Here is a 25,929-nt window from a genome sequence, read left to right as displayed (position 1 = left end):
TATGATATACAAAAGAAAAAGAAATTTCCCAAAATGGAAAGAATCTACTTGATGAGTCAGCCAGAACCAAGAAGGAAGGCCCATCTCATAAATGATATGCTATCTGAAACTACAGCCTTAATTCAAAGCATGTGAAATATTATAATTAATATTGTTTGTTTCAGCAAGAAGAGAGTAAATTACATTATTGGGCAAGGCCGACCGATGTCTCAAATATAATTCAACCCAAAAATGAAACCTAATTTCGGTTATTCCATAACTAAACCCAACCATTTCATCAATCAACCCATGGAGAGTGTCAACAAAACTTAAACCCAAAGAATCCATACCGCATAATTTTTTTTTTTAAAAAAAAAAAATCCGTGCAGTGCCACTTAATAACGATTCCAAGGCCACAACACTAATCATGAAAACAAGAAGCAAATTATATGTGATTACGGCCATCCAAATTTTGATACCTTTTATTAATTAAGGTAGGTTGCAATTAATCCAACTGAATTCGCCACCCAGTACTGGATTGTCTGGATCCTGCTAACAAAATATTATGTTTTTTAGTTTCCTTTTCGAGCTCAATTCTCCTTTTTTTTTTTTCTTCACAATTATGGGTCTTGGGAGTTGGGATCACATGGGTTTCTTTTTGGGAGTGCAGTAACCTATTTGTGTGGAAAAGTGATCTTCCCCATTTCAAATTTCCTGGGTCTTAGGAGTTGGGATCACGGGAGTTTCTTTTAGTGAGTAAAGTAACCTATTTGTGTGGGAAAATGATCTTCTCTATATTTTAAATTTTTTCAATTTCTTTCATTTATATATTTAGTGCATTTTAAAGGGTAGTGTCGTCCTAAATTTTTAATGATTTAATGAAGATAGTGTCGTCCAAAACATTATATATATATATAATGTTTTGGACGGATGGTTTCCGAGTTTGGCTTTTAACGTCCAAAACATACTTGAATAGGCATATGAGATGCACGTGGGATGATCACTTTATAAAAAAAGTTGTCTTATCTCTAACCACCAAAAGAGGAAAAAGTTAACGTCTTTAATCTGTTAAGAGTATTGTGGTAACTCCAGTCTCATGTGAAGACTTTAACAAATAATTAAAGATACATCTTAATTTTAATTTTAAACAAATATATTTTACCTTTAGCCATTTTGGTAGTGAAACCTTTTAAAACCATCTTTTACTAAATTAGTAAAAGCATGGAGATTGGAGAGTGATAGAGCAGATAAAGCTTTTTACTTTTGACTCAATTCCTGTGAGTTTTGCTGATACCCCTAACATGGCTACTCTTATCTCTCTCTCTCAACGTACCTAAATTATCTAGGCACAAAATTCTCGTAATAAATAAATAGAAGAAATTTATATTTTGGGGATTAATGTGTACACATGTTAGGTAAAACAAGATTCATATTCCATGATGTTTAAACTACTTACATTCCCATATAAAACTTTGGAACAATTAGAAATTTACAAAAACAAAATCATTCATTTTGAACCAAAAAAAAAAAAATTGATTAATCAAGTCCAACAACAAGTTATTTTGTTGTCTATGTAGAAAAGATGGCATCTTTGGGTTCGCTTTAAAACAAAGGAAAAAGTATCACTTTTACGAACATATCTCAAGGGTTGGTTGTCTTAACGGTATTTAATAAACGCTTTCGTGGCAAAGTGATCATGAACAAGATGTTGCCAAATCAAGTGCAAAAAAAAACTTATGATTAATCAATATTAGAAGAAAATGCTGTGCAAAAATGTCGAGACTATCTAGTTTGTGATATTTGAACATATATGATTAGCTACAATATTTTGTTAGCTTAATTCATGAATGGAGTATTAGAATATTATTTAGTTACAAATTAAGTGGTAGTATATATATATATAGGGGTAGATTAGCGGATTCAGCCTTATATTACAGGAAAAGAGCAATGGAGATGATTTCTGCAGAAAGGGTAATACTTCATGTGAATCACTGAAAGGTGAAGAATTGACTTTTTGGCTTATTTGGAAAAAAGGGTGGACTGACGAATTGTAAAGAATTGTTTCCAAATAGAGATAAAGTTACTCCTTTAATCTTTCCAGCTTTCTTTGGGTCTCTCCAAAGAAAAAGGATTTGGTCATAATCTCTTCCCTTAACGTCTTTCCTAAGAAAAAGGATTTGTGTTTTCCATTAATTATTGATGTCTTCCAGTTATTTTGTACTTCCCACCTTGCGAACACGTCAAGTCTGAGAACCTTATATATAGATCATCTCAGACCTAGTCCTCTCCACTTTGCTGGAGCAGCTCTGCAACAACGGGATTTCCCACATGTAGCATGGTACCCCAGCACATGCAGTGACGCCGGAGGTCTTAAAGCTAAGAGGAAGGGTTACGAGGAGTCCAACGTGGATATTTGGTCCTGTGATCTTATACTACGTTCTTCTTGCTAGGTATCTTCCATTTCAAAATGAGATTTAGATAAACATATAGACTTAATTTGTTTTTGATTTAGTAACAAATACTACTAGAAAGCATTGTTTACGGGTTTTTTTTTTCATGTATTATTCAATATGAGTTGTCAAAGAAGGAACACCATTTTAAAAAATATTTAGCACTGTTTGGTTGACTGGAAGCAACTCTATTAACCTCTGTTACCTATCTTAAGGAGAAAGAGAGAGGGTGATGATCTTAGTTCATACCAGACATTTTTGGCGCACCGAGTTTGTGTTTACAATGTTGATCTCAGGGAGAGCTAGCGCCAGAGAGAGCCAGCCAGAAGGTGAAGCGCTAGCAGCTGAGCACATGGCAGTGAGTGCGCAGAGTGAGGAACGAGGAACAAAGAAGGAGATTTTTTTTATTAGTTCTTGTCAGATGGGGGTCCCAATCGAACATGCCCTCAGACACCTCTCTCTCTGATCTCCATCTCTTGCACACACTGACTGAGACACACACGCTTTTTTTCTTTGGGAGTTTTTTTCTTTCTAGAAAGGAAATGAAAATTTAATATTAATTAATAAGAAGAAGGAGAATATGATGATGCGGAAGATGGGGTGTGGTTGAGAGGTCGTCTTGTTTCTCTTTTTAACTCTCTGCCACAGCAAGCTTGTTATCCAATAGAACAGAAAGCAACTTCCCTCCCTTTGCTTTGATCAAATTTGTCGCAACTGATCACTTAGTGGTCAAATATTACCATATACTAAATGTGCTTAATTCACGCTCTGTTGCTTGCCATATAGCGAAGGTTAAAATGCTTAACAATTTTGTGTTTTTTTTGGCTTTGGAATGTAACAAGAATAATAGGTTTTTAGCTCATCGTACGTACGTGTTTGGATCAGCACGATCCTTACATATGCATGCATATTAATTATAACTTTCTAATTTTTCATACCTAAATCTTGATTTCAGAAATTCGTAATTAAATGCATGTGTGGAGGTAACAATAATTAATCAATTTCTAATCTCATGAGCAACATAGAAACATGCTATGCGTACACACTCTGGATACACCAAAGGCAACCTTTTTAAGAAATTTAATTCAAACAGTTACTTCATTTATATATGTGCGATTCAGATGGCTAGGAGTTTACAACTTGTTACGTCGGTCTATAGGATGATATATCTGCCCTTGATTCTTCATGATCAGGACACTCTAGGCTGAGTGGTGGATTAGATTTCTTGGTTTTGTGTGGTAGATTTATTACCTAACTCTTTTTTTTTTTCCTGTGAGATTATTTATTTTCGAATTTATTGCTCGTTATCTGCTTTCTATTAGTGTACTTGAAATTTTAAGTTATTCATCATTTGACTATCTTGTTTGTTCATTTGTCATCAATTACAGGACTATACATGTGCCTATCGTTTTCGACAATTTCAGTGCTAATGTGATTGTGGATGGAAGCGCTGTCAACCTAGGGTTACGGGATACTGCTGGTAATTATATAACCATCCGGCCATTTCAGATTTCCTGGATTTGCTCTTCGTTTTGTTTTTATTTTTTTTTCTTTCCTTATTATTATTTTTTTTTTCTTTTTCAGAGGTTTTGATTCGTGATCTCTTGGACAGGTCAGGAGGATTACAATAGATAATTAAGACCCTTGAGCTATCGAGTTGCAAATGTACTCTCACAACTCACAAGCAAGAGTCATGGCGTCTCTCCTCTCCCTCCTTACAGTACTCACTGTAGCACAACCTCCAACCCCTAATACCTCCTACAAACCACCAGTACCATTACTTCCACCTCCTGGTCTCCTCATGTCTGCGGTGATTTTTCCCCAGACATTTGGAGGAGCATATGTTATATCGATAGGAGTGGGTACCCCTCCTGTCAACCAGCTTATGATTATAGACACAGGGAGTGACATTACGTGGTTTCAGTGTAAACCCTGTAATTGTTACCAAATGCCGGGGGTATTCGACCCACTCAATTCCACTTCCATTTCAGTGGTGCCTTGTGACTCCTCTGCTTGTAATCAACTCCAGCGACACAGTTGTAGCAAGAGTCAGTGTCAATATGAGGTGGACTACTTGGACAACTCTTTCACCAACGGCTCGCTTGTGCTCGAAACGCTCACGTTTGGAAGCACTGCTGTTTTGAATGTGCTCACTGGGTGCGGGCACTCAAACTTCGGCTTCATGCCTAGAGTCCACGGCTTGATTGGCCTTGGAGGAGGGCCACTTTCACTAGCTACTCAGCTTCGGGTACATGGACGAGCAGGCATCTTTAGTTATTGCTTGCCCAATCTGCATGGAGGGTCATTTGGCTGGTTGAATTTTAGCCTTCCAGATGTCGTGTTATCTGCGGGAACTGCATGGATTCCCTTACTCCGCACCCCAAAAATAAAGACTTATTACTTTGTTGGGCTCTCGGGCCTTGGGATTGGAAACATGCAGCTACCCATTCCCCAAGACAGCTTCAAAGGAGGTGCGATCATAGATTCGGGTACAACATACACCCGCCTACCGAGGCTTGTTTACGAGGCTTTTCGTAATGCCTACCTTGCAAAAGCTGTAAATCTTCCTCGGGCCCTTGCGACCTCCGAGTTTGACACATGCTACAACCTATCTGGCTTAGAGTCAGTTCAAGTTCCAAATGTGTCATTCTTCTTCTCAGCCGGACCAATTCTAACATTGCAAATGTCGAACATTCTAGTTGAGCAAGAAAGTTATGTTGGTGAAGGCATTTTCTGTTTTGCATTTATCCCTACCAATGATGCTACCTCTATTATTGGGAACATTCAACTAGCTGGAATTCAGACCTCCATCGATGTAGAGGCGGGATTTGTGGGATTTGGTCCGAGCATCTGTGGTCCTCCAGAAAGTTCACCTCGTTGTCATGGGCATTGGCCTCCTAGGAGGAGTATAGCCTTGGAGAATTGTATTCCTCCAAATCCCTTATTTCTATGTTTATTTACATGCTTTTATGTGTTAATTATAAGTATCCTTGATTGATTGAATTTGTAATGAAGAGCAAACAAAATTAAGTTATTTTGTTGTCTATGTAAAAAGATGGTATCGTTCTTTGGAAGGAGACACTCTCCTAGTGGTGTTAGCTATTAACAACCCTTCCATCTTCTCTCCTTGAAACTTTGGTAATTGTATTTCTGATATTAGTGTAGTTTTAGCTCCCTTTCAAAGTTGGAATGCTTTGAAGGTATCTCGTAGTGCCAACTTTCGGGCACATGCTCTAGTTAAATGAGTTGCTTCCCATCTTGTTTTTGGAAGCATTCACATATGATCGCTTATTCTCTCTTCTATTCGGATCAGAAATGAGAAAGATCCTCTACTATAGTCATTTTCACTCATTCAATTAGAAGAAAAAAAAAAGAAAAAAAAAGATGGTATGACCTTATCAGCCATTCACTTTAAAGTTATTAGGAGGAGATGCAAAGATAACACCTTCAACATCTCGTTTTGAGAGGATGGATCAATCACTTCCATAACATTGATATATAATTATTTTATTCGGTTTTGTTTATAAGTAGCATACTTAATTTGTTTATTTGGGAGTACATACTTTGATTAATATTCGGAGTAGCTTCTTCTTTTTATACGCAGACGCAGATACCTTGAGAGCTACAAATCCTAGCACGTTGACAATTTGGCATAAACATAATACATTCAATATCCCAACGACAATGGATTTCTTCTGCCTCAGCTCTTGGCATGGTAGCATTGAGAATAGTACACATGTAATTAGAATTTCATTAGTCACTATGATCCTATCAAACCAAAAAAAATTAAAAATCAAAACTATGTTTAAGAAAGATGGAGAATATTATATAAAGTTATGGTTATAAGAGAGAAAGACTAACAAATAGAAACAAATAAGACGATTAAAAAAGCCATTTTGAAAGGAGTCTTCTCCATGGTCTTCGATCGACTTATTGAGGTTGAAGAGTTTGTGATTGAAGACTTGAGAATTTTATTTTCTTGCTGATAATAGTTCAACTCCTTACTCTTATATAGTATGTCAGATTTTAATTTTAAAGGCAAGGAAAAACCAAAAATGGAAGGTCCAATTAATTTAGAATCTAATTAAAGACATTCATAATCTAATTAAATACAATTCATACCTACAATGAATCGCTCTCTTTTATTTACGGAAAGACAATCATTTTCTTTTGTAAAGTAATTAATTCTTTACCGAAAAAGAAGATTCATCAAAATGGGATTTTGTTTTTGTCCATCGGTAAAGAAAGGAAATTATTTCATTGTAAAGTAATTAATAACCCTTCTTTTTCTTTTATATGAAAGAATTCCTTTTTTTTTTTTTTTTTGGGTGTGTGTAGTAACTATTTCTTCTATTTGTAAAGAAAGAAAATCCAAATGGTCAAAATGAGACTTTTTTTTAAAAAAAAAAGAAAAAAAGAAAAAAAAGAAGAAAGAATGTATGCTTTGTAAAATGCATACTATATATCAAATTGACGTCTCCTCTGTCTCTAGTACTCTTCAAAGAAATAATTTTCTTTTTGTAGCTAAATCTTTAAAACGCTTAAAAAATTGATAATTTTTTTAAAAATTTAATGAAAATTCATATATAGTTAAAATGGAGTCTTCTTTTCTCTTGTTTCTAGCGAAATAAAACTATATGATCATGGTAAGGCTCGGTGTCATCTTCTGTTATCCTTCTAAGAGTAGTACGTTAGCCTCCATTACAACACAAAACATTTTAAATTATTTTTATTGTTAAGTCCCATACTATACACTTTCTTTTTTAAAAAAAAAACACTCTTAAATTATTTTTATTGTTAAGTTACATAGTATACACTTTCTTAAAAAAAATAAAATAATAAAATAATCAAAAACAAAAAAAAACACTCTTCAAAATACATTAACAAACAAAGTCTTAATCCTTTAATAAGACGATAAAGTATTAGTAGTTAAAACAATTGTATCTCTAGAGCAAGCATATTAATTGTGGGTCTAACCATTTTTTTTTTTTCCTCTGGAAATCAGCACACATTAATTTCGTAACATGAGAATTTTCAATTGAATTTAAAATGAATGGCCACGATTTCATAACATGAGAATTTCCAATTTTGAGTAATTGGAGGAGATTTCGTAACATGAGAATCCCCATTTTCTAAGAATTTAATGCAATATTCAATAATGGCTTTAATATTGTTTGATCCGCTTATTTAATGTCATCATTTTCTTAGTAGTAATTATTAATTGGGGTCTTAGTCTTTACTCTAAACAATGTGGTAGATTTAATAGGATTTTTGCGGTGCAATCACAACGATATTTAGGTACAGGAAATGAAAGCTCCTTTAAAATGACTCAAAAAAAAAGAAAAAGAGAAAAAAAAAAAAAAAGAGCTCCTTTAAAATGAAGGACCACGTTGAAAATGGGAAAAAATCAGTAGCATTATATATATAAACGGATTCTCCAACGTTGATGGCATTCAATAAGAGAATCAAACAGTATTAAAATCTTTTTTTTTTTTTTTTTTTTTTTTACATGTCCGTACAGGGAAAGTGGGAGGGGAGATTCAAACTAGTAACCTCCATTTCATGAAGCATGGTCACAGTCGATTGGGCACAACTAATTGAGCTACCCTAATATTAAAGTACGTCATTCTTGAATCACTATAAAAAAACAATCTTTTCCTTATTGGAGTTTTCTGACACGTCAGAAAACTTTTTTGACGTGTGTTGAATGTCAGATATATAGGCCGACTCAATAATTTTTTTTTTCTTAGCGTGTTACTGTTTAGCACGTTAATTTTGGCATGTCAGAAAATTTTTAAAAAATTAATTAAAAATAATAATTTTTCTTTTTAAAATTTCTTTTTTGGAATTTTTTTTTTCAATTAAAAAATTTATTAATTTAAATTAATTTTCAATTAAATTAATTTTTTTTGGAATTTCTCTGCACGGCAGCTCCCTTTCTCTGCACCACTCCCTCTCTTCTTTTCTCAATTTTCTCTCTTTCTCTCTCTCTCTTCTTTTCTTCAGCTCTCCCTTTTCTCCATTTTCTCACTCTCTCTCTCTTCTTTTCTCCATTTTCAAAAACCCAAACCCAAACCTAAACCGAAAAAAATCTTCAAAAAATCAAAAACCCAAATCAAAAAATCAATCTGAAAAATCAAAAACCCAAACAGCAAACCCAACAAATCTTCAAAAACCCAAAAAATCTTCTTATCTTCTCTTCTTCTTCTTCTCTTCTCCTTCTTTTTTTTTTTTTTTTTTTCTTCTTCTCTTCTCCTTTTCTTTTTCTTCTTCTTCTTCTTCCGCTTTCTTCAATCTGTTGCTTCTCAATTTTTTCTCTTCACCTTTTCTTTTTCTTCTTCCTCTAGTGGGAGTTGCCGTGCAGAGAAGGGAGATTGAGAGAGGAGAGAGAGAGTGTGGAGAAATAAATGAAGAGGGAAAGAATAAATAAGGGTAAAGTCTACATACCACCCTCAAACTACCACCTAATTGACAATGTCCCCTCCAAACTAAGAAAACATTGTCAATGTCCCCCTCAAGGCTAGCAATAAGACAAAAATGCCCCTATAGATTTCTCAATAAGACAAAAATATCCCTTTAAATTTTAAAAAAAAAATGATTTTTTAAAAAACAAAAATTTTAATTTAAAAATAATATTTTTTAAATAAAAAAAAATTTAAACAAAAGTTTTTTATTTATTTTTTAAAAAACGGAAATTTTTATTTTTTTTAAAAATTTTTATTTTTTATTTAGTTTTAAAAAACAAAGAATTTCATTTTATTAAGCGAAAATTTTATTTTTTTTAAACGTAAATTTTTATTTAAATAAAATAAAAAAATGAAAATTTTCAATTTTTATATATAAAAAAAAAAAACGAATTTTTTTTTAATTTTTTTCTTATAAAATTGATTTTAAAAAAGAAAAAAATTGGCCAAGTTTGAATTTTTTTTTTTTTTTTTTGTTAGTTTTAGGTTTTTTCTAGAAGTTTTAGTATTTTTGTTTATATTTTACTAAGGATAATTTCGTCATTAGGGGGAACATTGACAATTTTTGGTAGTTTGGGGGAGACATTGTCAATTGAGTGGTAGTTTGAAGGGGTTATATGGACTTTCCCCAATAAATAATAAGATGATGGAAAAAGTTGGAAATTCCGCCCATTTTTTTAGTGACATGTCAATATGCTATTTTTACACGTCAGATATTTTTGCTATGTCAGAAAAATATTTTCTGACGTAGCATTTTTTGCCACTTCAGTAATTAGTGACGTGGCAAAAATCATGTACTGTTTGACACGTCAGAAAATGATAGTTTTTTTGTAGTGAATATTGGATTAAATGCTAAGAAGATGAATGTTTCTTTTTTTTTTTTTTTTTTTTTTTTTTACATGTCTACATAAGAGTGGAGAGGAGAATTCGAACTAGTAACTTCTGCTTTATTAGGCATGGTCCCAACCAATTGAGATACCTCTTGAAACAAAGCAAAGAAAACAAATTACAACTAAGGCATCCACTAACATAATAGACCGATAAATGCCCATGCCCTAATAAACTCATTAAATACCCACTAGATTATATACTCATTACATTGGGCAAGGCCGACGGATGTCTCAAATATTCTTCAACCCAACAATCAAACCTACTTTCGGCCATTCCATAGCAAAACCCAACCATTTCATCAATCAACCCATGCAGAGTGTCAACAAAACTTAAACCCAACCAATCCATTCCACATAATTAAAAAAATAAATCCGTGACACCATCAGGCTTTTTATAAAGCAAAAGGCTCCATAATAATTCTTAGTAGTAGTAGGATCGATGCTAATTAAGGAAAGCAGCAAGACAATTCACATGCACTATTAGATGATAATTAATGGACATTCAAATATCGTTAATTTTATTTATTTATTTTGGGAATTCAAAGATCATCAAATTTAAAAAAGAAGCTTGTTTCACGCTTAATCCAAGGAAGATAACTTTTTTTATTAGACGGAAGAAAAACTACAGAACAAATACAGCAACATGACGTACGTTTTCCTGACTCACTTGGAATTTATTAGGAATATATAATTATATATGTAGGAAGAGATACGAAGATAACACCTGTAACATCCCTAATTGAGATGAAGTGATTTATCACTTCGATTGATAAATAATTTATTTTCTTCAACATTGATATACTAGTACCATACTGTTTATTTGGGACTAGTTTCATTAACCTTCGGAATAGCTTCTTTTTTTCCTCCGCAGACGCATATACCTTCTCTGCCACAAAACGTACTCCGCCCTTTACAATTTTTAAAAAAGAAACATTCAATATCCCGACGACAATGGATTGCTTGATCTGCATCAGCTCTTGGTAGCATTGAGAATGATAAACCTGTCATTTGTATTTCATTAGTCACTATGATCATATTAAAAAAAAAAAAAAAAAAAAAACTATGGTTAAGAGAGATAAAAGAGTATTTTATAAAACAAAACCAAAGAATAGGTAGGGTTATTGGAGACAAAGACTAATTACAAGTTGCAACAAACAAGAAGACCAAAAAAGTCATTTTGAAAGACATTTTCGCCATCGCCCTCTGATTATTGATGTTAGAAAGTTTGTGATTGAAAACTTGAGAATTTTACTTGGTTGTTGATAATATTTCAACTCCTTACTCAATATTATATAGTGTGTTAGAATTTAATTTTAAAGGTAAGGAAAAACTAAAAATGGAAGGTCCAATTAATTTAAAATCTAAAGACATTCATAATCTAATTAAGCACAATTTACACCTACAATGAATCAATATCTTTTATTTATGGAAAGATAATCATTTTCTTTTATAAAGTAATTAATTCTTTATAGAGAAAGAAGATTCACCAAATTAAAATGGGATTTTGTTTTTGTCCATACATAAAGAAAGGAAATTATTTCATTGTAAAGAAATTAATAACCCTTAATGTTGCTTAATTGAACTATGTTTTTAAAAAATTGGAAAGTCTCCAACCATTTTATTCAATTACAAACTACTCTCTTTTTAACTTTCTATTTTTTTTCTCTTTATTTATCTACTCTTCTGCAGTTTCATCATTTTCCAACATCTAATTGTTTCTTAAAATCATTCCATATATAGTTGGATTTCATTTCATGAATGATTGGATTTCTTAATTTTATAAAGACTGTATGATGATCAAAAGCATAGAATCAAAACACTACTAAGCCAAATAAGTTGATTTGGGCCCACGCAAAATCATATTCATATTCCAATTGATAGTAAGCTTGCTCCGGTTTTGGCTGAAGCTCAAGCAACAATTTTTGCTAGTGTAGTCATTTTGTTTAGCAGACCATTCAAAGCCCTGGGCCCCTGACACATCACAGATTCACACATGCACAGCTAATTGGAATAAATAAGCGAAAAATGGAAGAAAACAATGGACGGTTGAGATTCAAAAGCTCAAAAATTAGAAAGAGCATGAGTGACGCGTGGACAGCACTGAGGAACAGTGGGTGAAATGTGAAAGGCATCAGGAGAAATCTAACGGTTCAGATGTTAGGCTTCGTAAGTGGGATTACACGTGTAATTTGGTGGGTTAAGCACCTGGTAGTTGAACAATGTGAGCTACTTGATCTGCTATAGTAGGCCCAAAAGATTAGGAAGTTTGGTTATTCTCAACTAGAGAATTATCGGTTAATGGGCCTAAAGGGCCAAACCTCAACCAACCATGATCTCCGGGAATGGTTGGGCTTGAAAGCATTTCGTGAGCAATATTTTGGGTTTGGCACATATATATTAGATTAAAAAAAGAATGGGGAGTAATTTGTAAACTTACCATTTGACATCATAGTATTAGTATGTAATATAGAAAACAACTCGGGACCCTTGTATTCGTGGTGGTCACGTGGCTTTGTTTTGAAGCAATTAATTGACACAGGATTTTGTGGCCCATCAAAGCATCTTGGAAAATCTTTTGATGGGGGTGCGTGTGAGATTGTGGTGGGCAAGTTTTGTCAGCTTGCCCATGTTTCTTGCCGTGATATCTTTGATTAGAGTCCACATTTAGGAGATTATAATTAATTACAACAAATCTCTAAATCAAGTTTCCTAGCTAATATGACAAAGCTGATACTTTAACTTAACCATTTCAAATTTGCAAGTAACAGAAAAAGTCACAGAGATGGATGGGTATCCATTACTTTCCACGATAACATCTGCGTGGCTTTCTCTAAAGCAACCCTCAAGTCTCAAGTCAAATGAAAATGTGAAAGCAGCAGTAGTACGTACTACTATCTCTTCACATCCTCTCAAAAACCCCCTCTCTGTTTTGCACTCTCTCTCACACAGACACTTTTAGATACATCATGGACTTCTTTTGCAGCGATATTGGCCCATCGTACATGCATGAGTGTGAATTTTGAATCGATGGTTGCCATGTGAGTTGATGTACTTGGTTTCCAGGTTCAATTAGGGCCATAGTGAGAGTAACATACCTAGAAGGTTGTTTTTGTCATTTCACGGGGGAAGAGAGGAGCAATAATTTCGCTCTCGCTTTACTTGGCTTGCCAGTTGCCAACTCTTGGTCTACTGTGAAAGAGAAAGAGTGGGTGTACGCATGCAATGCATAATAAATTTTTTGGCTTTATTTGGAACAACCGTAGACTAGCAGTTTTGTGGAAGAATCTATCCTAATACGGATAAATTTTGCCTTTTTCTGACCGTTGATAAGGGAAATATAATTGACCACAAAAAAACCAAACAAGTAGTGCTGGCCTGGCTGTGTGAATTATTGATGTCATGGATTTACCCTGCTTTTTCGTTTCTCGAAAGCTTCTTTTTTTTTTTTACCAAGAATCATATATTATACATTTTGACTACGTTGTCCAAGTCGTTTAATTTTTTTAATAATATAATATTACATACATCATAAAAAATAATCTCGCTTAATTAACCACCATTAATTATTTTCCATACAACTGGTATAATAAATTAGACAAATGAGCTTATAACTCAGCTTTTCTATTTAATCGAGATTAGCAATTAAATTGGCGTTGGTGGTACTTGAAAGCAAATAAAGGATCAACATATCATGGAAGCTAAAGAAAATGAAAGGTCACTATCGATCGTGGGGCCTCATGACATCAACAACACTGGATAATCTCCTAGATAGCTTTATTTGCAGTGGAAGTATGGGGATCTCTCTCTCTCTCTCTCTCTCTCCCTGCCCTTTCTGATCTCCAATTTTGTTTGTTTTTCTTTTCTTTTCCTTTATGTTTTGGGACCACACTGCGCAGGTCGCAATCTTATAAGGTCGACAATACGACAAGGCTATAGCTGTGAGGTCGACCCCAATTATACTTCTGACAATCCACGACGATGGTGGTAAAAAAGTAGGTCACAGTACGTTTCTTGAGATAAGCCGGATCCAAAAATAAATAGCTTTTTAATCCTTCTTGCAAAAGCTCCTTTGACAGGGTTGTTCCTTAAACGTTTGGGAATCTAACATAGTGCTTTTCTGACAAAAAGAAGAAGTGTGCTTGTTCCGTGTATATATGGTCCTTTTTTTCGCATGCAGGCGCTTCTTCTGCCTTTTCCGATCTCTCATGAATCATAATTATAGCAAATGGTTGAAACACCACCATCCTTAGAACATCTTGGTGTGTATGTGCAAGGATCTTATTCATGACCCTGCTAGAAGGCTAGCCTTGTAATTTTAATCTGTTGGTGTTCATTATTATCCACGTGGTGTGGTTCAAAGTGACTTTACAAAGATAGTTTGCTTTTTCTTATATTGGAAGATAGAGACAACACAACCACATGGCTGCTTTGATAAAGTGACTATAGTGGTCCAAATCTTATCAACCCAGGTTGAGCACCCCAAACACAAATGTTCGATCTAGATATACTTAATCAGCAGACAGCAGTTTTATAATATATATATATATAACTTAATCTTTGATCTGAATTTAAAGAAATCCACCTCCCATCAAAGTCCATCCGTTGCATCACGGCTTCTAAAAAGCCCAATTTCACCTTATTATAGGCCTTGCTCATGTCGAGCTTAACTGTCATAAAACTCATTTTTCTCCTCATCCCCGAGTGCATCGTATAGAGTGTTTCATTATTATTATTATTATTTTTTTTTTGAAACATGAGTGTTTCATTATTACTTGTATGCTTATTTACATGTTTTTATTTATTAATAAATACAAGTGTTGGATCAAAACTTGTAATTAAATAAAAATTACCAAACATGTGTCCGTAATCTTTCACATGCATCTTAAGGATCCATTTCCTTATAATTAAATAAAAATTACGACACGGGTGCCCCTTGTCTCCCTCATCTTAATTGAGATCATTCGTTAAGAGACTATTAAGTGGTTTTAGCCAACAAATTTCTAATTCAAAAAATTGCTAATATATTCTCATCAATAGGGACACTGAGCTTGTATGCTGCATTTACTTAATTTCGCTTTCCCTTTACTTGCCAGGTGCCAACTCTTGGTCTATTGTGAAAGAGAAATAGTGGGTGTACGCATGTAATGCATAATAGACTTCTTGGCTTTATTTGGAACAACCGTGGACTAGCGTTTTGTGGAAGAATCTATCCTAATACGGATAAATTTTGCCTTTTTCTGACCCTTGATAAGGGAAATATATATATATAATGTTTTGGACGGATGGTTTTCCAGTTTGGCTTTTAATGTCCAAAACATACTTGAACAGGCATATGAAGTGCACGTGGGATCACTCTATAAAGAAAGTTGTCTTATCTCTAACCACCAAAAGAGGAAAAAGTTAATGTCTTTAATCTGTTAAGAGTATTGTTCCCATGTGAAGACTTTAACAAATAATTAAAGACACATCTTAATTTTAATTTTAAACAAATATAGTTTACCTTTAGCCATTTTGGTAGTGAAACCTTTTAAAACCATCTTTTACTAAATTAGTAAAAGCATGGAGATTGGAGAGAGTGATAGAGCAGATAATGCTTTTTACTTTTGACTCAATTCCTGTGAGTTTTACTGATACTCCTAACATGGCCGCTCTTATCTCTGTACCCAGATTATCCTGGCACAAAATTCTCGTAATAAATAAATAGAAGAAATTTATATTTTGGGGATTAATGTGTACACATGTTAGCTAAAACAAGATTCATATTCCATGATGTTTAAACTACTTACATGCATTCCCATTTAAAACTTTGGAACAATTAGAAATTTACAAAAACAAAACCATTCATTTTGAACCAAAAAAAAAAGTGATTAATCAAGTCCAACAACAAGTTATTTTGTTGTCTATGTAGAAAAGATGGCATCTTTGGGTTCGTATTAAAACAAAGGAAAAAGTATTACTTTTACGAACATATCTCAAGGGTTGGTTGTCTTAATGGTATTTAATAAACGGCTTTCGTGGCAAAGTGATCATGAACAAGATGTTGCCAAATGAAGTGCAAAAAAAAACTTATAATTAATCAATATTAGAAGAAAATGCTGTGCAAAAATGTCGAGACTATCTAGTTTGTGATGTTTGAACATATATAATTAGCTACAATATTTTGTTAGCTTAATTCATGAATGGAGTATTAGAATATTATTTAGTTACAAATTAAGTGGTAGTATATATATATATATAGGGGTAGATTAGCGGATTCATCCTTATATTACAGCAAAAGAGCAATGGAGATGATTTCTGCAGAAAGGGTAATACTTCGTGTGAATCACTGAAAAGTGAAAGCTGAAGAAAAGGAAAACATTTGAAAGTGAAATATGCCTATTTAACTTGGATTTTCTCAATGCTCCATCAATAATTAATTTGTGCAAGTAAAACAACACTTTAACCGAAGACTCGTTTTAGCTTCTTTAGAAGGACTACTGATACTAAATAAGTGAATATCTTAATTAATATTTTTCATCAATCATTCATTACTGCAAAATCACACTCCTATTTCACTTTCACTAGCTGGAGCACTCATTAAAGCAGTATCGGAGTAGTGAAAAGAATTTTTTTTTTCCCACATTGAATGGAGCCCGATCTCTTTTGCTCTGCCCTCTCTCCTCTTTTCCTATAAAACCCTAGCCGCCTCTATTGCCTGTTCTGGGAGGGGAGAAGAAGTTCCTTTCTTCTTCCTTAGAATTTAGAAATAAAAGTAATGTTGGGACACAGTGATGGAGACGGACCTCTTGGTGTTTTCTTATCCCTGCATATTATTTTTGTTCTCTTTCTGTTTGAAGACAAATATTACTCTCTGTTCAATTTTTGTTTTTCTTTCTTTCTTTCTTTCATCTGAAGCAAATTACTGGCTCATCATGCTACACCAACGCTAGTTTATAATTAAACATAACCTGATTAATTGTAGAAACTCTTTAATATTTGCATTAATACCAAGTATATTGTTTGACTATCTTATTTGTTCATTTGTCATCAGTGGTTGTGGATGGAAGCACTGTCAACCTAGGGTTTATGGGATACTGCTGGTAATTATATAACCATCCATTTCTGATTTCCTGGATTTGCTCTTCGGTTTTTTTTTTTTTTTAGAGGTTTTGATTAGTGATCTCTTGGACGGGTCAGGAGGATTACAATAGATAATTAAGACCCTTGAGCTATCGAGGTGCAGATGTCTTTATACTTGCTTTCTCTCTCATAAGCAAGGCCAGCTATGAAAATGTTGCGAAAAAGGTTTAATTTCTGGAATAACATTCTTTCTCTCTCTCCCATTTCTTTAGGAAATGTGGTATTGTCTATCTAGGATGTCTGCATTTGTGTGAGCTGATAAATTGTTTGTTGTTTTACTGTCTGTTTCAGCTAATAAATAACCGAGGTGAATATTTTGGTCCTTTGGAGTGATCTTATACATTCTTCTCACTAGGTATCTTCCATTTCAAGATGAGATTTAGATGAACATATACACTTAATTTGTTTTTGATTTAGTAACAGATATGCACTAGAAAGCATTGTTTATGTTTTTTTGTGTATTATTTAATTAACTGTCCCTCTCACCCAACCACAAAAGCCTTTGTTTGATTCCTCCAAGCCTGTTTCCAGCTTCAATACTATACTCACAAATGCAACTTTTTGACACTAAAACACAAATCACAATTAAATTTTGAAGTTTTTTAATCTAATAATAATTTTTATTACTATATCAAAAAATATTAGTAAAAAATAAACCAATGACTAATGAATATTATAACTACATCTCCATATAATGGTGTAGTATATAATATTTCTTTAGAAAAAAAAAAGGAGTTAAAAGACATTAAGATAAGAACTTGTTTTAATTCTTTTTCAAATTAGAGTAATTGGCAGCCATGCACATATCAAACTTGCAGCCACTAATCAAATTTACTGCCACATCCAACTTCATTTAGATATATAGTGCCACTGATCAAATTTGCTACCCTTAAGATTGAAAATGAAGGTTAGCTCAACAGACGAGATCCATTGCATTATTTTGGACGTAGAGTTGCATAAACTTGAAATTTTCTTGCTGGTCCCAATATTTCATTATCTTCATTTTTTCAAAGTAGATCCATTTTGTTGTTGTTACTTTTTTAGGCCATGGGCTCATTTAATTAGCAACTCATTTAGTGCTTAAATATTACCATATATTGCCTGTGCTTACTTTAATGTTGATGCCCTTGGATATGTTCAGATGTTAATTTGTGTATTTTCTTGTGCATCTAACTTTATTTATTAACCTTTTGAACTTAAGTCCATATTCATTTATTTAGTACCGCTGATCAAACTTAATTCACGCTGTGGTTGATCTCAAGAACTAACATCCGTTGCTTTACTTAGAACTTTGAGGTGCCTTAATCATGGAACCCATTTCAGGTCCCATCCCATCATCTGCATTCTTGGCATGTGCATCCATGCTATGCTTTTGTTACATTATTGGGGTTGTGGGTTTTCATGTCTGGTGACTAAGAGTATTCTCTTGTGAGAACATAATTGTTTAGAAAAGAATATGATCTGAAGATTCTAATTACTCGCCATTTCTATGGTATTTATTTCTTTTTCATGTCCTATCCTCTTTTTAGAATTCAGCTTGAATATTGTCTACTTACATGTCCACTGTTCTTTTTTAACCATAGATCCTATTGTGATTTTTTTAACTGCATGCAAGCCGGATCCACCAGAGGAGGTGCATGACGAGAAGTGGCAAAAAAGTGGGAGGCTATATAGATTACTTTATGCGGACTGAATCACGTATCATCCACTTTCACAACTCACAAGCAAGAGTCATGGCGTCTCTCCTCTCCCTCCTTACAGTACTCACTGTAGCACAACCTCCAATTAACCACCAATACCCCTTACAAACCACCACCATTACTTCCACCTCCAAGTGTCCTAAGTTCTGCAGTGATTTTCCCCCAGACACTTGGAGTATATATTATAAAGATAGAAGTGGGTACCCCTCCTGTAAGCCAGCTTATGCTTATAGATACGGGGAGTGACATTATATGGTTTCAATGTAAACCCTGTAATTGTTACCTAACCCTAGGCATATTTAACCCACTCGTTTCCACTTCCATTTTGGCGGTGCCTTGTGACTCCACCGCCTGTAATTACCTTGACCAACACAGTTGCAACATGAGTCAATGTTAGTACGAGCTGAATTATTTGGATGGCTCTTTCACGAAAGGCATGCTTGTGCTTGAAACACTCAAGTCTGGAAGTATTGGCATTCATAATGTGTTTTTTGGGTGCGGCCACTCAAACCATTTCTTGCTTGCAATTCACGGCTTGGTGGGCCTTGGAGGTGGGCCACTTTCATTGTCAACTCAGCTTCGGCTTCGTGGATTGGCGGGCATGTTCAATTATTGTTTGACCGGTTCAGTTGGTGGGCCGTTGGGTTGGTTGAATTTCAGTGTTCTAGGTGCAGTGCCACATGCGGGAACTGCATGGATCCCCTTGCTACCCAACCCAAAAGGAAGTACTTATTACTCTGTAGTTCTCTCAAGCCTCAAACAATAACTGAACATGCCCGCCAATCCACGAAGCCGAAGCTGAGTTGGCAATGAAAGTGGCCCACCTCCAAGGCCCACCAAGCCGTGAATTGCAGGCAAGAAATGGTTTGAGTGGCCGCACCCAAAAAACACATTCTGAATGCCAATACTTCCAGACTTGAGTGTTTCAAGCACAAGCATGCCTTTCGTGAAAGAGCCATCCAAATAATCCACCTCATACTGACATTGACTCATGTTGCAACTGTGTTGGTTAAGGTAATTACAGGCGGTGGAGTCACAAGGCATCGCCAAAATGGAAGTTGAAACGAGTAGGTCAAATATGCCTAGGGTTAGGTAACAATTACACGATTTACATTGAAACCATATAACGTCACTCCCCGTATCTATAAGCATAAGCTGGCTTACAGAAGGGGTACCCACTTCTATCTCTATAATATATACTCCAAGTGTCTGGGGGAAAATTACCGCAAAACTTAGGACACTTGGAGGTGGAAGTAATGGTGGTGGTTCGTAAGGGGTATTGGTGGTTGGAGGTTGTGCTACAGTGAGTACTGTAAGGAGGGAGATGAGAGATGCCATGACTCTTGCTTGTGAGTTGTGAGAGTGGATGATACGTGATTCTGTCCGCATAAAGTAATCTATATAGCCTCCCACTTTTTTGCCACTTCTCATGATGCACCTCCTCTGGTGGATTTGGCTTGCATGCAGTTAAAAAAATCACAATAGAATTTGTGGTTAAAAAAGAACAGTGGACATGTAAGTAGACAATATTCATGATGATTCTAAAAAGAGGACAGGACATGAAAAGGAAATAAATACCATAGAAATGGTGAGTAATTAGAATCTTCAGATCATATTCTTTTCTAAACAATTATGTTCTCACAAGAGAATACTCTCAGTCACCAGACATGAAAGCCCACGGCCCCAATAATGTAACAAAAGCATAGCAAGGATGCACATGCCAAGAATGCAGATGATGGGATGGGACCTGAAATGGGTTCCATGACTAAGGCACCTCAAAGTTCTAAGTAAAGCAACGGATGTTAGTTCTTGAGATCAACCACAGCGTGAATTAAGTTTGATCAGTTGTACTAAATAAATGAATATGGACTTAAGTTCAAAAGGTTAATAAATAAAGTTAGATGCACAAGAAAATACACAAATTAACATCTGAACATATCCAAGGGCATCAACTTTCAAGTAAGCACAGGCAATATATGGTAATATTTAAGCACTAAATGAGTTGCTAATTAAATGAGCCCATGGCCTGAAAAAGTAACAACAACAAAATGGATGTACTTTGAAAAAATGAAGATAATGAAATATTGGGGCCGGCAAGAAAATTTCAAGTTTATGCAACTCTACGTCCAAAATAATGCAATGGATCTCGTTTGTTGAGCTAACCTTCATTTTCAATCTTAAGGGCAGCAAATTTGATCAGTGGCACTATATATCTAAATGAAGTTGGATGTGTCAGTAAATTTGATTAGTGGCGGCAAGTTTGATATGTGCATGGCTTCCAATTACTCTAATTTGAAAAAGAATTAAAACAAGTTCTTATCTTAATGTCTTTTAACTTTTTTTTTTTTTTTCTAAAGAAATATTATACACTACATCATTATATGGAGATGTAGTTATAATATTCATTAGTAATTGGTTTATTTTTTACTAATATTTTTTGATATAGTAATAAAAATTATTATTAGATTAAAAAACTTCAAAATTTAATTGTGATTTGTGTTATAGTGTCAAAAGGTTGCATTTGTGAGTATACTATTGAAGCTGGAAACAGGCTTGGAGGAATCAAACAGTGGCTTTTGTGGTTGGGTGAGAGGGACAGTTAATTAAATAATACACAAAAAAAAAAAAAAAAAAACATAAACAATGCTTTCTAGTGCATATCTGCTACTAAATCAAAAACAAATTAAGTGTATATGTTCATCTAAATCTCATCTTGAAATGGAAGATACCTAGTGAGAAGAACGTATAAGATCACTCCACAGGACCAAATATTCACCTCGGTTATTTATTAGCTGAAACAGACAGTAAAACAACAAACAATTTATTAGCTCACACAAATGCAGACATCCTAGATAGACAATACCACATTTCCTAAAGAAATGGGAGAGAGAGAAAGAATTTTATTCCAAAAATTAAACCTTTTTCGCAACATTTTCATAGCTGGCCTTGCATATGAGAGAGAAAGCAAGTATAAAGACATATGCACCTCGATAGCTCAAGGGTCTTAATTATCTATTGTAATCCTCCTGACCTGTCCAAGAGATCACTAATCAAAACCTCTAAAAAAAAAAAAAAAAAAGCCGAAGAGCAAATCCAGGAAATCATAAATGGATGGTTATATAATTACCAGCAGTATCCCATAAACCCTAGGTTGACAGTGCTTCCATCCACAACCACATTAGCACTGAAATTGTCCTGTAATTGATCATTGTTTTTTGTCGCTGATAATCATGTTTTTATTTATTTATTTTTTTTATTTTATTACTATTTTTTAAAAAAATTGCTGTTTTTTAATATCAAATTGTGGTATTTTTAACGCTATAAGAAATTCACAAACTACCAAAAAAAAAAAAAAAAAAGTTCAAATAGTGACTCCTTAATATAGACTTTTTTTTTTTTTTTACCAAAAAAATGTTACTTTTTAAAAGGGAATATGAACGTTTACTGTTCAAGCATCCATAGTTAAAGGCATTTTCGTAAAAGATGCCACCTTATAGAAGGGGACACGCTACTATTCACATATCCCCTTTTATAAGGCGACGCTGCACTATTCACACATCACTTTTTCATTTATAAAATAAAAAATAATAATTTATATCAAAAAATATTTATATATACCCAAAAAAAAAAAAGAATAAATAAAAAATTCAAAATAATTTAAATTTAAAATCAAATAAAATAAAAACTTGGAGGGGTGGTTGACTGGCAACCATCCGATTAGGCCTTTAAATGGTTACAGACAAAATAGCAAAATATGGCAAAACTTGCATATGCTACTTAAGCAAGAAGCTTTGATCATACCATGTTTTTAATATGGTGTAGCAACTTGGTTAGTTTCAATATTTAGGATCATAAACATGTTAAATTAAACAGAAAGCCTACTAATTGATTCAGGCTACCCATGTTTTGTAGAAGTTGTTTCATACTCACGATAATGTGGTAGAGTCCTAATTACGAGAATATATATATAGGAAGAGATGCAAAGATAACTCCTACGACACCCCTAGTTGAGTGGAGGTGGTCCATCACTTCCATAACATTGATATATACTTATTTTCTTCTTTATTTTTTGGTTTTATTTATGAGTACCATCTTTAGTTGAATCGAGATGTAATTTCTTTAACATTTGGAGTAGCTTATTCTTTTCCTATGCAGACAAATGTACGTACCATCTCTTCCACAAGCTTTTTCATACCGTCATTTTATCCATGCACAATCAATATCGCGACGACAATGACCTAGAGCTGCCTCAGCTCTTGGTACCATTGAGAATGATACACCTTGTTGTGAGTGCACTTGTGAGTGTTCCACATTGAGAAAATATAAAAGAAAATAGTAGTCAATATATTTAAGTGGACCTTAACCCATTAGCTTAGGCTTTTGGGATAGAATTGTTTTCAATTATGTATATTAATGTACTCTGAGTAAAAATTCCATAATCACTTTATCTCCCAACACACCTGCAATTAGTATTTCATTATATTAAAAAAAAAAAAAAAAACAAATACTATGGGTATCAGGGTAGGAGAGATACAAGACTATCATATGAAACAAAACTAAAAAAAAAAAAAAAAGTTCATCAAAACAAAATGGGATTTCGTTTATGTCCATTTGTAAAAGAAAATTAATTATTTCAGTGTAAAGTAATTAATGAACCTTCTTTTGTATGAAATAATTCCTTCTTGCTCACTCACTCATCAAATAGATTCTTTCCATTTTTGGAAAGTTTCTTCCGTGCGAGACCAATGGGCCTTCCGCCGGATGGATTAAAAAATGTAGTTTAAAATTTAAATGCATGTGTTTAGGAGCTGAGAGCTTTTCAAAAGACCTTTCAATTGCTAACGCTGGAGTTAATTAAATATTTGTGGAGATCTGTTTCTGGTGTTGACTAGTAGCGTTTGATGCTGTAATGTTCTTTGTTAGTTATCAAGCTCGAAAGGTGAATGACATGCATGATCCTAGATATTTCATCGTGTCATTGAATATATAGAAAGTAAATAAAACATCGCGTCGATGATTTATCTTAATCTTATCTCTTCAGAAACAAAACTAGACATGATACCAAACCTAAAGTTTCCGACGTTAACTTGGTATCCAGAAGATCTAACATATATAGACCTAATTATCTTTGCTAGAAGCTATCCAAGAGAGACCTTGGTTTTTTTTTTTTAAGGACTTGCCCACCAATAATGACCTCATGCCACCTACCCATAAAGCAAATTAGTTGCAAAATGATCCTTTCCTTTTGGGTTAGAGCGAGGTTTGCTACAATGCATAAAAGCATTTGCCTTTGGGTTATTTGTTAGTGTAGTCATTTTGTTTAGCAGACCATTCGAAGCCCTGACACATCACACATGCACAGCTAATTGGAATGAAATAAGCGAAAAATGGAAGAAAACAATGGACGGTTGAGATTCAAAAGCTCAAAAATTAGAAAGAGCATGAGTGACGCGTGGAGAGCACTAAGGAACAGTGGGTGAAAGGCATCAGGAGAAATCTAACGGTTCAGATGTGAGGCTGCGTAAGTGGGATTACACGTGTAATTTGGTGGGTTAAGCACCTGGTAGTTGAACAGTGTGAGCTACTTGATCTGCTATAGTTGGCCCAAAAGATTAGGAAGTTTGGTTATTCTCAACTAGAGAATTATCGGCTAATGGGCCTAAAGGGCCAAACCTCAACCAACCATGATTTCCGGGAATGGTTGGGCTTGAAAGCATTTCGCGAGCAATATTTTGGGTTTGGCACATATATGTTAGGTTAAAAAGAGAATGGTTAATAATTTTTGTTAAACTTACCATTTGACATCATAGTCTTGGGACCCTTGTATTCATGGTGGTCACGTGGGTTTGTTTTGAAGCAATTAATTGATCATGGAGTTTTGTGAGCTTGCCCATGTTTCTTGCCGTGGTATCTTTGATTAGAGTCCACATTGGAGGCCTAGTGTAAGGGTTTGAACCTCATTTCAAAGTACATTGGGCTAGGAGATTGATACAAAATTTGGTCCACTCCCAAAATACTGCGCATATATATGGTTCGTAGGTGACACTATTACACTAGTCACCAATCCAATAGTGGGTGATGTCAGATGTGGAAGGGCAGAGACTGACGTTCGGCCGAATTGGAACTTGCTCCACTGGCACGACTGAAACTGAAATTTCCCTTATTTTAAAGGCAAGGAAAAGCCAAAATTGGAAGGTCCAATTAATTTAGAATCTAAAGACATTCAAAATCTAATTAAATACAATTATTGTAGGTATGAATTGTATTTAATTAGATTATCAATGTCTTTAGATTCTACATTAATTGGAATTTCCATTTTTGGTTTTTCCTTGCCTTTAAGATTAAAATCTGATACACTATATAATATTGAGTAAAGAGTTGAAATACTATCAACAACCAAGTAAAATTCTCAAGTCTTCAATCACAAACTTTCTAACATCAATAATCAGAGGGCGATGTAGAAACTAGCTCTATCTTTTGATTGTTGATGGAACTTACCCTAGCTCCATTCTATAATCTATATCAATGAGAAGTTATCAATCGTTTTCAAAAAAAATTTATAAAAAAAAAAAAAAAAGGCGATGGAGAAGACTTCTTTCAAAATGACTTTTTTAGTCGTATTATTTTTTGCATCTTGTTAGTCTTTGTCTCCAATAACCCTACTATTCTTTGGTTTTGTTTTATATAATAGTCTTTTATCTCTCTTAACAATAGTTTTTTTTTTTTTTTAATATGTCCATAGTGACTAATGAAATACAAACACCCGTTCGGCCATACCCCCAATAGGAAATTATACTTCCAAAACTAAAATCACTTCAAATAGAAATGTAAGCCTTTCGGTACCCACATATTGCATGGCCACAAGGCCCAATACATTAATTTCACACAATTAGCTAAGCATCCAATATATCACAATCTACCATAGCCTAACTGTTCCCAAATGCCCCAAATTTGGGAAAATGATCCTCTTGAGGTCAATATTGTCCTTGTTTTTTTTGGAGCAAATTTTTTGGACAAATTTGTCCTCCTAAATGTACTAAATAGATATTCTCAATTTCATTTGAAATGGAGAAGATCTGTTTCCCCCACAATTTGAAGAATTGCAACAGTAAAAGGTAATGGGTATATGATATAAAATATTAGAATGCTAAACCGGAATTTGTGAGGATCCGTTTCCCCACAATTCTCCAAGTTAAAAAGGCATATTTCAGTTTCAAATGTTTTCTTTTTCTTCAGCTTTCAATGATCCACGTGAAGCATTACCCTTTCTACAGAAATTAAATTTGCCCCAACATTTCCATTGCTCTTTCCCTATAATATAAGGATG

General features: G+C 34.1%; 1 pseudogene; it reads left to right on the top strand.

Annotated features, from left to right (window-relative positions):
* The first annotated feature begins 4,122 nt into the window (after window positions 1-4,122).
* Window positions 4,123-5,427, top strand: LOC132183899 (protein ASPARTIC PROTEASE IN GUARD CELL 2 pseudogene; annotated as a pseudogene).
* Window positions 5,428-25,929: the final 20,502 nt, after the last annotated feature.

Source organism: Corylus avellana, chromosome 7, assembly GCF_965113065.1.
Source record: "Corylus avellana chromosome 7, dhCorAvel1.hap1.2, whole genome shotgun sequence".
NCBI lineage: Eukaryota > Viridiplantae > Streptophyta > Magnoliopsida > Fagales > Betulaceae > Corylus > Corylus avellana.
This window is presented reverse-complemented; position numbering and strand designations above follow the sequence as displayed.